We start from the raw sequence: 12,010 nt of genomic DNA, 5'->3' as shown, positions 1-12,010 counted from the left end.
TTTACATATATATATATATATATGTATATGTATATATATGTGTATGTATGTGTGTGTATGTATATATGTGTGTGTGTATATATATATATATGTATATATATATATATATACCTCCCAGGCCAGTAAGAAAAAGGAGCCTCTGAGCTTTAGTTCATAAAGGATCAGGTTTTATTGCTTGGGAATTAATTAGACCACAAAGGTGAAACTAATTAAGGAAATAAGGAAATAGAAATGCAGATAGATAGTCTTAACACTAAACTTAGGGTTTTCTGTCATTAACTCACCAACCCAGTCAGTCTGCAGTAACTCAGCAGTCACCCAAAAAAGAGTACAAAACACATGCTCTCGCTAGAGAGCGCGAACTTCCATTCCCGCCGTCACTTTAAAGTTGGCGTTTAGGAAGTTCCTCGAGTTTTCCTCCCCAAAAGGGGAGGTCCTTCAAAAGCTGCTCAGTAGCATGCACAATCTCTCAAATGATTTAGCTAAAACTTTCTATATTAATCTTTACCACAAATAATTTTTACCACAGAAGGTTGGACTTGATGGCTCCTAAGGTCCCATCCAGGTCTAAATCTATGATACTGTGATTCCCTCTCTTCTACACCTGCTTCCAATCCTGACCACATTGGTCAACAAAGAGGCAAATGGAGGAGAAAAGGGAAATGTCAGGCTCAGCTATATAAGCACTTAGATATGATCTAATCTAATCCCCAAATTTTAACTTTTTTTTTGTGAGGCAATTGGGGTTAAGTGACTTGCCCAGGGTCACACAGCTAGTAAGTGTCAAGTGTCTGAGGCCGGATTTGAACTCAAATCCTCCTGATTCCAAAGCCAGTGCTCTGTCCACTGCGCCACCTAGCTGCCCCCAAATTTTAAAGATGAGGAAACTGTGGCCCAGAGAGTTTAGGTGCTCAGTCACAAGTCATACATTAGTAACAGACTAGGATTAAAACTGAGGTCTTCAGACTCAAAATTCAGTCTTCTTTCCATAAATCTATATTTCTTTGTTTCTTCACCAAGTTCATGCAAAATTTCTGACCTCTCTGTAACCTTGGCAGGGGAGGGCAGAGGCACAGGTTTGACTAGAACCAAGGTCATGAATGAGGTGGGTGACAACAGAGGCAGTGTGCATGGGAAATCACCAACATAAAGTTCCCAAAGGTGATCAAGGTGTCATCACCTTCTGGCCTATCTGTCACCTTCTCTATCTCTGTAATACTTTACTTGTCAAGGGTTTCCTTAGGGAAAAGAGAACTTTCGGACTTTTGCAGATGACTTTGCAAAGCCGACCCATAGTTTCAGTCACACAAAACTGAAAGGTATAGAGAACATTGCATCCTGCTGCTTCTGTTGTGTTGATTTTTTAGAAAGCATTTTACTTAGAATGTAAGGCAGTTTTAAAGGATATAATTATTTGTTTTGTTAATATGAGACAGATGCAACCATAGAGATCTTTGTGCCATTAAGTACAATCCCCTCATTTTCCAGATGAGGAAACTGAGGCTTAAGTTAAAAGGTTAAGTGACTTGCCCAGGGTCACACACCTAGTAAGTGTTAAGTGTCTGAGGCCGGATTTGAACTCAGGTACTCCTGACTCCAGGGCCAGTTCTCTATCTACTGCACCACCTAGCTGCCCCTTCCCTATTGCTTTTAAATTCCTTCTGGTATTTAAAGTTTTTGGAATCTGGCTCCAAACTACCTTACTAGACGGACTTTACATTATTCCCCTTAATGTACTTTATGTTCCAGTTCAACTGGACTACTACTTATCAATCTAACATACCATCTCCCCCTTTCTGAGCTTGGCATCTCCTGCCTTCTACACTTCTTGCTGGAAGCTTTGCAAGCCTCTGCTCCCATTACTCTCTATCTTGCACTCCATGGGTCATATCCTCTTTCACTAGAATGATAAACTCATCAAGGGTAGAAATGGTTTAGAGGGGTTTTTTTTGTCTGTTTTTGTCTTTGAAAAGGCCATATAAAATTAGTGCCTCTTCTTCTTGTCCTTTTGCCCTCTCCTTCCCCCCCCCCCCCAGGGTAATGAAGGTTAAGTGACTTGCCTAGAGTCACACAGCTAGTAAGTGTCAAGTGTCTGAGGTCAGATTTGAACTCAGATCCTCCTGAATCCCGGAGTGGTGCCCTATCTACTGCACCACCCAGAAGCCCCTACACTCTCTTTAACTCTGCAATCTGGTTTATCATACAACTGAAACCTCTCTCCAAAGGGACCAATGATCTCTAAATTGCCAGATCACCTGGCTTTTCTCAATCCTCTTCCTTCTTGACTTCATTGACAGCCTTAGACACCACCAATCACCCTTTCTTTGATATTCTCTCTAGGTAAGTCCAAATCTGGCCTCAGACACTTACTAGTTGTGTGACCCCAAGCAAGTCATTTAACCTTGTTTGTCTCAGTTTCCTCATCTGTAAAATGAGCTGGGAAAGGAAATCGCAAACCACTCGAATATTTAAAGAAAATTTTTTTGTGTGGGGCAATGAGGGTTAAGTGACTTGCCCAGGGTCACACAGCTAGTAAGTGCCAAGTGTTTGCAGCTGGATTTGAACTCAGGTCCTCCTGAATCCAAGGCAGCTGCTTATTCACTGAGCCACCTAGCTGCCCCCTACTCCAATATCTTAAAAACAAACAAACAAACCAACCAGATGGAGTCACAGAGTCAGATACAACTGAAACAACATCTATTTCATGTCCCTTAAGTGTAGGTATCCCCCCAGGGTTCTGTCCCGGGCCCTCTTCTCTTCTCCTTCTATACTATTCACTTGGGTTCTCATCAGCTTCCATTAATTCAATTATTGTTCCTATGCAGATAATTCTCAAATCTATTCATCCAACCCTAGCCTCTCTCCTGACCTCCAGTTTCATATCTCCAACTGCCTATTGGACATCTTAAACTCAATGTGTCTAAAAACTACCTCATTATCTTTTCCCCAACACTCCCTCCTCTTCCTAATTTTCCTATTATTGTCAAGAGTACCACCATCCTTCCAGTTACCCTGGCTTAAAACATAGGTATTGGAGGCAGCTAGGTAGTGCAGTGGATAAAGCACCAGCTCTGGATTCAGGAGGACCTGAGTTCAAATGTGGCCTGACACTTGACACTTACTAGCTGTGTGACCTTGGGCAAGTCACTTAACCCTCACTACCCCGCAAAACAAACAAACAAACAAAAAACAACATAGGTATCCTGTGAGAAAATAGTTATTAATGGGGCAGCTAGATGGCGCAGTGGATAGAGCACTGGCCCTGGAGTCAGGAGGACCTGAGTTTAAATCCAGCCTCAGACACTTAACACTTACTAGTTGTGTGACCCTGGGCAAGTCACTTAACCCCAATTGACACACACACACAAAGAAAAAAATTATTAACAATGGATTTCTCCGGGGAACCCAGAGACCCAGTTTTAGTTGGCTTTCTCCCCCCTCCCCCTCTAATCCCCCCTCCAACTTCAGAGGGTTCAGTTCTTAGGAAGAAGTTTTAATCCTGTCCTGGGTGAACCCAAGAAATGGAGAAAGACTATTTTGTCTAGTTCAGTGAACTGATTATACCACACCTAGATAATGGACTTTGCCTTGAACAGCTTAGGGGGTAGTCTTTTGGATACTTCCCCCTGATGTCATCTATAGAGATCATTTTAATAATATTATTAAATAATAAAATATTATCATATTAATATTTTAATAACCACCCTCAGGTCATGTCAACCAATGGAATTGAATGATGCTAGCCAATTAGCTTTGCTCAGTGTCTAGTGACCCCTCTATCAAATAAGGATAAAACCCGACAGTTGTCACCATCTTGGATGATGCTCTTGGCTCAGATTGCTATCTCTTGGTGCTTGCTCTCCTGTTAGGACAGAGTAGGTAATGTAGGGCTTCTGAACCCTGCCTGAGGCCATGTGCTCTCTCTGTGAGAGACATGTTATTGGGGCTTTCTCCTGCTTCTGCTGAACTGTCATGTGGACATTTCAATATTAATAATAAATACTTAATGCCAAAACAGGTGCAATGGCCATTTTTTATCATCATCATCATCATTTTGTGGGGCAACGAGGGTTAAGTGACACCCAGGGTCACACAGCTAGTAAGTGTCAAGTGTCTGAGGCTGGATTTGAACTCAGGTACTCCTGAATCCAGGGCCGGTGCTTTATCTACTGCACCACCTAGCTGCCCCTGCAATAGCCATTATTAAATAAATAGCCATACACACACACACACACACACACACACACACACACACATATATGTTATCCACAATAATTTTAAAATGTACAGCTTAGCCACAATAATTAAAAAAACACAATCCTGGACTTCTCACTCTCCCCAACCATATCCAATCAGTTGATAAATCCTGTCACTTCTACCTTCATAACATTTTTTTTTTTTGGGTGAGGCAATTGCAGTTAAGTGACTTGCCCAAGGTCACACAGCTAGTAAGTATCAAGTGTCTGAGGCCGGATTTGAACTCAGGTCCTCCTGACTCCAGGGCTGGTGCTCTATCCACTGCACCACCTAGCTGCCCCTCATAACATCTTTTATACACATCCCCTTCTCTTCTATGGCACTGCCACCACCCTGGTACAATACCTCATTGCCTTACACTTAGACTATTGTAATAGCCTGTTAGTTTGCCCCCCTGCCTCCAGAGTCTCACCACTCCAGTCCATCTTCCATTCAGCCATTAAATTAATTTTCCAAAAGTGCAAGTCTAACCATGTCACCCCTCAATTCAATAAGCTCCAATAGCCCCCTAGTACCACTAATATTAACCATAAAATCCTCTGTTTGGATTTTAAAGCCTTTAATAGCCTGGTCTCTTTTGGCCTTTCCAGGCTTCACATATGTGACTCTTCTCTGTGATCTAGTGACACTGGCTTACTTGCCCTTCCTAGCACAAGGTACTCCATCTCCTTATTCCAGGCATTTTCACTTGTCTCTCATGCCCAGAACTCTTGCCCTCCTCATCGCTACTTCCTTGATTCTCTGGCTTCTTTCAAGTCTCAACCAAAGTTCAAGCTTCGGTAAGAAACCTTTCAATATTCCCCTTCAAGTGAGTGCCTTCCCTCTGAGTTTATGTCCAATTTATCCTGTATACATCTTGTTTGTATATAGTTGTTTGTGTACTGTCTCTCCCATCAGACTGTGAGATTCTTGAGAGCAAGGATTGGGTTTTCTTGCCTTTCTTTGTATCCTCAGCATTTGACAGTCCCGAGCAAATAGTGGGTGCTTAATAAATACGTGTTAATTTGACTTATGTCCCCAGTGCCTTTCACATGGTAGGAGCTTGATAAATATTTGTTGAACTTTAGATGACTTACATGGAGATTATAGTCTTCACTGATAGAAGCCACACCAATGGGATCCTAAATCCATTGAAGTACTATTAATTAAGGATGCTATTTCATCTTACTCATCTGAGAAAGGAACTTAAAGCTTGATGCTTTCATTTTGGCTTTCCCGTACCAGAACTTTCAAAGCAGATTTGATCAGGGCCTTCTTAATGCAGAATAACTTTTTTTCTGGAAGCAAATGGTTGATCTGCAGGAAGTATGATTCACATGTGCCATCTGGCTCTTTCTTCTTTCACAGGCCTTTGAGGCCATGTCTTTAAAGAGTCACACAGAATAGCCTAAAGGGTTTAAGTAATTTTCAGTTTGCAAACAGTTCACTAAAGAGAATCAGTGAAGGGGTGGGTAGAAGCATTACAGAGCAGCATGTTGCTTAAAGAGATGTAGATTTCACTCATTTCAAGGCTGCTTTAAACAAGATTGCACACGCCTATCCATCGTTGGATATAAATGCAGGAAGGGATAAGAAAACGAAGGAGGATTCACGGTGTCCAATGGTTCCACAAAGCAATGGCTCTCACTTTTTTTGCTTCTTTCCCTTCTTTCCCCCAGGGGCTGGCAGGAGTCTGACATAACATGGAGAGATGCAGACTGATCCATGGGGAGAGGCCACGTAGTGGAAATACCTCTGTTCTCTGAACTTAGAGTCCTTGGTTCTTAGACTTGAATTTGATTCTCATTTCTGCTACTTACTACCTGCATGACATTGTAGAAGTCATTTAACATTTATGTTCTTACTTATTCAGCTGCAAAATGAAATTTGGACTATGCAACCTCTGAGTTCTCTTGCATTTCTACATATATAATTCTACTACCTATGCAAGAAATAGAACTTCTGGCAGATTTTTCAGAACTGCTTTTTTTTAATTAATAAAGTATTTTATTTTTTTTCCATTACATGTAAAGATTGTTCTCAACTTTTGTTTATACAAGCTTTACAATTTCAGATTTTTCTCCCTCCCTCCCCTCCCTCTCCCCTCCCCTAGACAGCAGGTAATCTGATATAGGTTATATATATATATACACATAATAACATTAAACATATTTCTGCATTAGTCATGTTATAAGAGAAAAAATCAGAGCAATGACGAAAAACCTCAAAATAGAAAAAAACAACAGCACCAAAAACAAAAGAAATAGTATGGTTCATTCAGCATCTATACTCCGCAGTTCTTTTTTTTTTTTTTCTTGGATTTGGAGATCCTCTTCCATCACAAGTTCCCTGGAACTCTTCTGTGCCATTGCATTGGTGAGAAGAATATAGTCCATCACAGTAGATCAACACTCAATGTTGATGATACTGTGTACAATGTTCTTCTGGTTCTGCTCATCTCACTCATCATCAGCTCACGCAAGACCCTCCAGGTTTCTCTGAACTCTTGCTCATCATTTCTTACAGCACAATAGTATTCCATTGTATTCATATACCACAACTTGTCCAGCCATTCCCCAATTGATGGGCACCCCCTCAACTTCCAATTCCTTGCCACCACGTAAAGAGCAACTATAAATATTTTTGTACATGTGGGTCCCTTTCCCCTTTCCATGATTTCTTTGGGAAAAAGACCCAAAAGTGGTATTGCTGGGTCAAAGGGTATGCACAGCTTTATCACCCTTTGGGCATAATTCCAAACTGCTCTCCAGAATGGTTGGATCAGTTCACAGCTCCACCAACAATGGATTAATGCAGAAATAAAAGACGCTGATCATTAAAAAAAAAAAAAAAAGCTTTCAGTTCATTCTCTATAGCAGCTAGACAATAGGCTGCTTGGATTTCATGCCTTCTCAATCCCTGGCTGGGATCTGTGGACCAAGGTCAAGCCTACTTACTTGAGAGATATTAAAGGCAATGATATGAGAAATGTTACTGTTCGTGTGGTACAATAAAGTACAAAAATTAAAACCCTCCAAAAAGTTGACAGAAGCACATACACACTGCATTTTGAACTTCAGATTATTGATACCTTTATTAAGTTACCTTATCATCAAAGAAAAATATTAATAGTGAACTCTGCATTTTAAGCATAGTCTTCCAGAAACAATTTTATTTCATTAACATTATTTTAAATCCAAGCATTTGAGAGAGAAAAATATACAAATTCAGAATAGTTCCTATCCCCTCTATCACCTTGTCAAGTACTCAGACAAGGGGATTTAAAGGAACATTTATAGGAATTCTGAACATGGAAAATGTCATAATATGTTAAAAACAAAATTTGGAGTTAACACTCCAGAATATTAATCACTACTCAGGTCTTTCTTTGACCCCTCCCTTCATCCATTCTCCCAGAGTGGTCAGAGGAACCTACTCATCTATATTTAATCCTTTCTGATTGGAGAAAAGGGCACTTCTTCTAGATGGCTTATAACTTCATTAGAGCAGATTTTGACAAGATAAGTATGGTTTTCACTCAATCCATTTCCCTAAATCTAAGCACCCACTATGTAACAGACACCATGCTAAGCACTAGTAATACAAAGAAAGGGAAAAGTTAGTACCTGTTTTTAAAGAGCTCACAGTCTCATGGAAGAAATGACGTGCAAACAGCTATGTACCAACAAGAAGTAGAAAACAAATTATAGCTAATCATGTTGAGAAGGCACTAGCTTTAAGGGAGAAATGCTTCCTAGAGAAGGTGAAATTTTAGCCGAGACTTGAAGAAAGCCAGGGAAGACAGGAGGCAGAGAAGAAGAAGAGCATTCCGGGCATGAGAAACAGCTGGTGAAAATGCCTGGAGTCAGGAGATGTGGTAAATCTTGCTTGAGGAACAGCAAGGTGGCCAGTGTCAGTGGGTCTCAGAGTACTCTAGGGCATGTAAGTTGTAATACTGGAAAGGAGAGGGTGGTAACTAGAAGTGTCAATGATGTAAAGTAATGGGTTGCTTTGTTTAAATGCATGGGGAAGCCTTTGTACATTTATTTCTAATCCTACCAGTTCCTGTTAAGGTGCACAGCTGGTGTGTGCAAAGAGCCACAGTAAAAACTGGCCATGAAATGTCACCCAGATCCTGACAACTTATTCCTAAACTTCGTCTCCTCAAATGAAAAGCTATGGGAGTTGTCTTGAGTTACTGCAAAGAACTAGCAAAAGTAGTGTTCAGTCTCTTTTGATGACTCCTTCCTTAAAGCTAACTTTACCTCTATTTAACTTTCAACCTTTCACCCATGAAAATCTTCATTCCCTTTCATGAAATTTTTGTTTTAAGCTCAAATTTGGAGACACTTCCAAAGAGGTCATAGGTTCATAGGATCTAGAGTTGGAAGAGACCTCAGAAATCATCTATTCTATTTTACAGATGAGGAAACTGAGGACCAGTTAGGTTAAGTGACTTTGCCAAGGTAACACCTGTAGTAGTAGATTTTAATTCAGGTCTTCTGACTCCCGAGCAGTTGATCACTCTTCCTTCCTTGCCAAATTAATTTAGGTAGAATTGTAATTTTTATTATATTGACTGTGATGTTTAAAATCTAATGTGTGTGTGTCCTTACCTGCCCCTCCCCACCCCCAGTATGGGGGGAGAATTAGCTATGGTTTACTTTTAAATTCAGCGACAATATAGTCTTTTATGCATTTCTTAAAGTATATTAGGGGTTATCCGAGAGAGAGAGAAAGCTGCCTTCACCTAGCTATCCAAGAGAATGAATTTCCACAAGTTAGGAAACCTGGCTACCTTCCTCCTTCTTCTGCCACCATGAGCTCCTTTCTGAACCAGAGACAGTTTTTAGTTCCGATGAGAAGAGGGGCAGTCCCCACACACGGCTCCAAGCTAATTGGCTGGTAGCATTGATTGACATGACTTACAGGTAGTTCTATGAATAGAGGTAACTTCCAGAAGCCAGGAAACTTCCGGGACACTAGTCACATGTTTCTCATCAAAGGGCAACACCCTGGTTCTCATAATATCTTTCTCAGCAGGGGGTGGCACCATGATTCTCATATGACTTATCCAACACATAAGCAATCAATATTTTCCCAATTATTTAGGTCTGTCTTTATTTCTGTAAAAGAGCCTGTAGGTCATTTTTTTGTTGCATTGTGATAGGTAAAGAATATATGTAATATTTCTGCTTTTCTGCATTTGTTGGTAAGGTTTTTATGTTCAAAAACATAATCAATTTTCATAAAAGCACTAATACATATATTCCTTTCTTTTTCCATTCAATAACCAGAGATCTTTCAAATAGTATTTCTCTAAAATTCTATTCAGGTCCTTAACTTCTTATTTTTGGTTAGATTTGCCATGGGCTGAATAATGGTAAGTTCAGGTACCCCACTCTTATCATTCTATAGCCTTCTTTTAATTGATTCTTTAAGTAAATTTAGAAGCTATGCCACTAGGTGTGTTTGTTACATACTGTAATCAATGAATTGTCTATGATAAGGATGGGAAAACTATAGTCTAAAGGCCAAATTCAGCTCATCACTTGGTCTTTACATTTTGAAATAGTTTTATTGTATTTTAAAATATAAACATCAAGGGGCAGCTAGGTGGCAAAGTGGATAGAGCACCACCCCTGGATTCAGGAATACCTGAGTTCAAATCCGACCTCAGACACTTAATAGCTGTGTGAACCTGGGCAAGTCGCTTAACCCCAATTGCCTCACTAAATAAAATATATATATATATATATATATATGTGTGTGTGTGTGTGTGTCATTATTAGCTCATGAGCTATATACATAAAGGGGCAGTGAGCCAGATTTGGTCTTATAATTCTTAAGTTATCTCTACCTGACCTGTTTTCCAGTTGATTTTGACATTAGATAGCTTACATTTTCTATCTCCTCATTTCTAAACTTGTAAAGAATTCTTGTTTCCTGCAGTCATTAATTTCTATTTGATCCATTCTGATTTTTAGGGAGTTTGTAGAGAGAAGAGAAAGGTTCTGTACCTCTTCTATTAAGCTCTTCATTTTTTTTTTTCAAATTTTTTCCTCCATCACTCTCATTTATTTTGCTATCTTTTTAAAACCCTTGCATCAATTCTTTGAAGAATTCTAATTGTTCCTGTGGGCCAGATTGTTTTTTGTTTTTTTTTCTTGGAGGTTTTGGCTGTAGGTGTTTTTAAAATTACTCTCTTCTTCTGGGTTTGTGTCTCGATCATCCTTGGCATCATAAAAGTTAATTTTGTCTTTTGTTTTGAACTCAAAAGTTCCATTTTAATCTGAAGATCAAATTAAGGATATTTCCTTCACCCCAAGTGTTCTTTCTTTAGGCTAGACTTTTCCTTCGAGTTAGAGTTTTGGGTTTTTTTGGGTGGGGCAATAAGGGTTGTGACTTGCCCAGGGTCTCACATCTAGCGTCAAGTGTCTGAGGCTGGATTTGAATTCAGGTCCTCCTGAATCCAGGGCTGGTGCTTCATCCACTGTGCCACCTAGCTGCCCCTAAATTAGAGTTTTGACCTGTAACTTTTCCTTGATCATCGATGCCAAAGTTCTCTCCTGGAATTGGTCTTAGCTGAAACTTTTTATTTTTTTCAGATGCAGCAAGAGGTGGAGAAATCTTTTCTTCAATCCTGTTAAATTGAGGGTTGACATCTTCTGTTGCAATACACCCAATTGGGTTTTTTCCTTGAGGGATTTTTATTTCACTATCACAACTAAGGTCTACCTTTCTTCCCTCGCCTCCCTCTCCCCCAACCTCCATTTCCCCTCTAAAAGCAACAGGAAACCTGTATGAAAGCTTTTTCTTCTTTATGATACCACAGCTTTTCCCACCCCACTAATCAAGGATTTTTTGGTTGTTTTGTTTTTCAGCCATAGCACCTTGCTGTTTTGTATCTGTCTCTCAGAGTCACACAGTGAGTAAGTGTCAAGTGTCTGAGGCTGGATTTGAATTCAGGTCCTCCTGAATCCAGGGGCCCAAGCTTTATCCATTGTGCCATCTAGCTGTTCCCTCAGGATCTCTTAACACTAAAGTTATTTACTTTGCCCCAAGCCCAGAGAGGACGTGGAGTGAGGTGTTTGGTAATTGGGTTTTTTAGTAGTGATAGAGAGCTAAACTCTACTGTTTCCTCTAACTCTACCTTGGTTTGCCACTGCTTTTACCAATGTTCCTTCCACATGCCATTTGAAAAGTGCTTGGGTGGTTAGGGTAATAGAAGAGAAACCCCAGCATGCTTGATGACCACATTTTTAGAAGACTCAAAGGGAGGATTATAAGGCAGAATTCTTTGACACATTTTTGCTTGGGAGTTCAACTTTTACCATTAGTTTTAAGACCTGAAACTTCTGAATTTTGCCAAACTAGCAGGACAGGAGTCAGTCCCCAACTTTATTTAATAAGGTATTGGTTATGAAATTTGGGAAATTGTACACAAAGCCAACAGAGTGGTCAGAAAAAAGAACTCTGTACTCTGCTTCAAAACAGGGAGATTTTGGTAACTGTTCTTCCTTTCTGCCCTTGGATATCTAATATAGAAATCAAAGATTACACATCCTATAAAAAACCAACTCAGGAGCTGGGTTGTTTTTAATTTCCTGTTCTCATCTATTCTTAATCTTTTAGTGCATCATCTTTTTTATTATTGTTGTTCAGTCATGTTCGACCTTTTGTGACCCCATTTGGGATTTTCTTGGCAAAGTTACTGGAATGGTTTGTCATTTCCTTCACCAGTTCATTTTACAGATGAGGAACTAAGGCAAAC

This window comes from Dromiciops gliroides, chromosome 6, assembly GCF_019393635.1.
Source record: "Dromiciops gliroides isolate mDroGli1 chromosome 6, mDroGli1.pri, whole genome shotgun sequence".
NCBI classification, from domain to species: domain Eukaryota; kingdom Metazoa; phylum Chordata; class Mammalia; order Microbiotheria; family Microbiotheriidae; genus Dromiciops; species Dromiciops gliroides.
This window is presented reverse-complemented; position numbering follows the sequence as displayed.